Source organism: Eulemur rufifrons, chromosome 30 (assembly GCF_041146395.1).
Source record: "Eulemur rufifrons isolate Redbay chromosome 30, OSU_ERuf_1, whole genome shotgun sequence".
NCBI lineage: Eukaryota > Metazoa > Chordata > Mammalia > Primates > Lemuridae > Eulemur > Eulemur rufifrons.
In genome coordinates, this window is record NC_091012.1 from 19,453,606 (window position 1) to 19,457,611 (window position 4,006).

At 46.0% G+C, this 4,006-nt stretch overlaps 1 pseudogene; it reads left to right on the plus strand.

Moving 5' to 3' along the window:
• Positions 1–537: 537 nt before the first annotated feature.
• On the plus strand, positions 538–1,871 carry LOC138378127 (methylosome subunit pICln pseudogene; annotated as a pseudogene).
• The last annotated feature ends 2,135 nt before the right edge of the window (positions 1,872–4,006 follow it).

Consider the following 4,006-nt stretch of genomic DNA (forward strand, 5'->3'; position numbering starts at 1 on the left):
TCTCCTTCTCCAACAATATGCAACCAGAAAGACATAATGCATCCCCCGGGAGAATCCCAGAGATCAATGACACCATCGAAGCCCCTAAACATAGAGGGAAGTTAATACCCATAGAACACCCCACCTGACTTTTGCAGAAGACAGATAACTCTTGGAGAATGACAGTATGTTACGTCATGCTTACTCAGGTGCTGAGGCCAGTTGAGGTTGTTCTCAGCATGCGACCATTACTCAGGTATTGTTCTGGCAAACGTCTTTCCCTCTATACCAGTGAGCAAAGACTGCTGACAATCGGAAGTTGTTTTGTCTCACCATGCTCTCCTCGACGGAGAAGTATTCTCCCTTTATAAATTTACATAAAGTTGTCATTGCAAAGTGACTTACTTTTATGTAGCTTTAAAATGATTCCATGGAGTAGTAATCAGCTGTAAAAATCATGAACTAATACCCCTCGTACTCTCCTGGATGGAGCTGGAGCCCATTCTTCAAAGTGAAATATCACAAGAATGGAAAAACAGGGGATTGCTGTCTGCCGGCTCCCTCGCGGCCTGTGTTGCCGCCCTCCCTGCTGCTATGAGCTTCCTCAAAAGTTTCCCTCCGCCCGGGCCGGCTGAGGGGCTCCGGCAGCAGCAGCCAGATACCGAGGCGGTGCTGAACGGGAAGGGCCTCGGCACCGGGACCCTTTACATCGCGGAGAGCCGCCTGTCTTGGTTAGATGGCTCTGGATTAGGATTCTGACTGGAATATCCCACCATTAGTTTACATGCGGTGTCCCGAGACCTAAATGCCTATCCACGAGAGCATTTGTATGTTATGGTGAATGCCAAATTTGGAGAAGAATCAAAAGAATCTGTGGCTGATGAAGAAGAGGAAGACAGTGATGATGATGATGATGTTGAACCTATTACTGAATTTAGATTTGTGCCTAGTGATAAATCAGCATTGGAGGCAATGTTCACTGCAATGTGTGAATGCCAGGCCTTGCATCCAGATCCTGAGGATGAAGATTCAGATGATTATGATGGAGACGAATATGATGTGGAAGCGCATGACGGGATGGAGGTAGATACCACACCAACAGTTGCCGGACAGTTTGAGGATGCAGATGTTGATCACTGAAAATGATTTATGCTACTTGAAGATTCTGCTCATAACTATAGGAGAGAACTTGGTGCCTCTTCCACTCTGGAGTGGGTTGATGAAAGTCTTTTTCCTTCTCCAAAACTCACCTGAACCAGTTCTTTCATGAGACAGACTGTACTGAGACAACAAGTTGTCACCAGCAGAAGAAACTATGACCTTTATTAACAAAGGTGAATTAACTTAACCAAGAGGGTGTTTGTAGTTTATTATTTACCCCAAAACTCTGTGTCTAGGTACCCTCTGAGGAGGTCTGTAATTCCTGCCTTCACTCTATGCATCTTCTATAAGCTGGCAGGCCTATGTGGTGGAAGTGCACAGGAGCTTGGAGATGTAGGTAGACCGGGTGGGAAAGAGAGAGGTTGAAGCTAAGATTCGCTTCGTTGGGGCTTAAGGATACCCATACCCCTAAAAGCAAAGATCTCAGAGGAATCCTAGCCTCTGCTCGTTCTCCACAGGGGCAAGAATCTTCTAATTTGGGGCCCAGATTAATTAATTCAGGCATTTGTAGGTAGCCTCTTTGGAAATACTCCAGCCACATATACTACCCCTGACACAAGTGTTTTTGACTAGCTTTTGCTTTTTTCACCATGTTTCATCAGTCTGCTCTCTTTTAACCTCTTCGGTTATATCCTCTAGTTTCCAACATCTTGAGTTACTTTCTGTAACAAAACAAGTGAAACTGGGATGAAATCCTCAAAGTACTTCAAATGGTAATTGTTTTGTCTTTGTAATAGCTTAACAAATAAATCTAGGTTTTCTATAAAAAAAAAAAAAGAATGGAAAAACAAGCATCACAGGTACGCTCTGTGAAATTGGTACTCATTGATCAACACTGGGGCCAGGCACGGCGGCTCACGCCTGTAATCCTAGCACTCTGGGAAGCCGAGGTGGGCAGATCGTTTGAGCTCAGGAGTTTGAGACCAGCCTCAGCAAGAGCGAGATCCTGTCTCTACTAAAAATAGAAAGAAATTATATTGACAAATAAAAATATATATATTAACAATTAGCCAGATGTGGTGGCACATACCTGTAGTCCCAGGTACTTGGGAGGCTGAGGCAGGAGGATCACTTGAGCCCAGGATTCTGAAGTTGCTGTGAGCTAGGCTGACGCTCCGGCACTCTAGCCTGGGCAACAGAGTGAGACTCTGTCTCAAAAACAAACAAACAAACAAACAAAAACAGTAACGTGCGCATATGGGAGTAGCATTCACAGGGCGTCACGCAGGTGGGAGAGGGGAGGAGGGGATGGGTACGGTTCGCAATGTCAGGGGTTTGGGCACACTTGTTGGTCTGAGTTGGGTGGTGCAAAGGCAATGCATGTAACCAAAGCCTTTGTACCCCTGTAATATTCTAAAATAAAACAATAATTAAAAAAGGAAGAAAAAATGATTCCAAATACTTACTATGTGAGTGACTTAAGAACATGGCATGTAACCCCCCTCCCACAAGAACGTTACATCACACGTTATCGGACCACACATGTGAGTTATAGGTAGGCCTCAACTGCTGGACCCCAAGACACACAGGAACCCAAGATTTTGACAGACGCACTGGGAGCTTAGGCTGTGGCAGGGCTACTCTCCGCCGGCCTTGGAGCGATTCTCTGAAGCCTCGCCCACCACTACTGTGGCACTGCGCTACTCTCCGGCTTTCAGGGACCTTGAGTGCCATCGTGCGTCTCCACTGTGTGGGTCAAATCGTCTCTCCCAAGGACCTCTCCTAGAAAGGTCTGCCTCAAACCTCAATTAGACTTTATGTGCACCCTCAGTGAGAAACTAGACTTTAACACTTGGAGACTCTAGACAAAACTGGAACTCACTTACTATGGGGTTCAGGTGCCTCGTCTACAGAGTGTGTCTCCTGTGAGATTGTTCTCATGCTTCTCCCCCTTGCAGCATTGTGGGGGAAAAAGAATATCTTTGTGTGGAAATAAACCATGTGATTGGTGAGATCACGCTTCGATCATCTCCTCATTGCAACCATACAAAACACATACAGCAAAGCACACATATCTCAAGTTGTGAAGCTCCATGAATTTGAACAACTTCAAAATGCTCATGTGACCAGCGCACAGATCAAGAGATAGAACACAACCAGAACCCCCAAGGCACCCCCAGTGTCCTCTCCCAGTCAGTACCTCCACCCTCGGGTAACCACTGTCCTGGCTCGATTAACTCTCGCCTGTTTTTCATTTAGAGGAATGGACTCATCCAGGAAGTACTCCTGTGTGTCTGACTTCTTTAATGCAACAGTATGTCTGTGGCATTCATCCGTGTTGTCCAGTGTTTCAGTACATTTGTTCTGTTTGTTGAGCAGCCTTCCACTTAATGAACACACAACTTATTCACCCATTCTATTGTTCACAAAGACTTGGGCTGTTTCCTCTATGTGGCTATTACGAAGAGTGCTACTATGAAGTCAGTGTGGCCTACTTTTATTGGTCATCTGTTGCTGCATAGCAAATTACCCCCAAACCTAGCGGCTAGCACAACAACAAACGTTTGTTGTTTATGGGGGTCAGGAATTTGGGAGTAGGCTAGTCAGGCGGTTCTGGCTCAGAGTCTTTCGTGAGGCTGCAGTGAAATTGTTGGTCAGGGCTGCAGCTGTAACCGCAGGACCGCTGCCTACTGGTTCAACTTCGGTGAGTGGTTTGGAGATAGGGCATTTAGGAGGTAATTAAGGTTAAATTAGACGATAATGGTCAGACTGTGATCTGATATGGCTGTACCCTAATAAGGATAGAGACACCAGAGCTCTCTTTCTAGACCATGTGAGGACACAAAGAGAAGGGGATCATGTGAAAGCCATGAAGAGGGCCCCGGTAGAAACCAACCATGCTGGCACCCTGATCTTGGACTGCTCG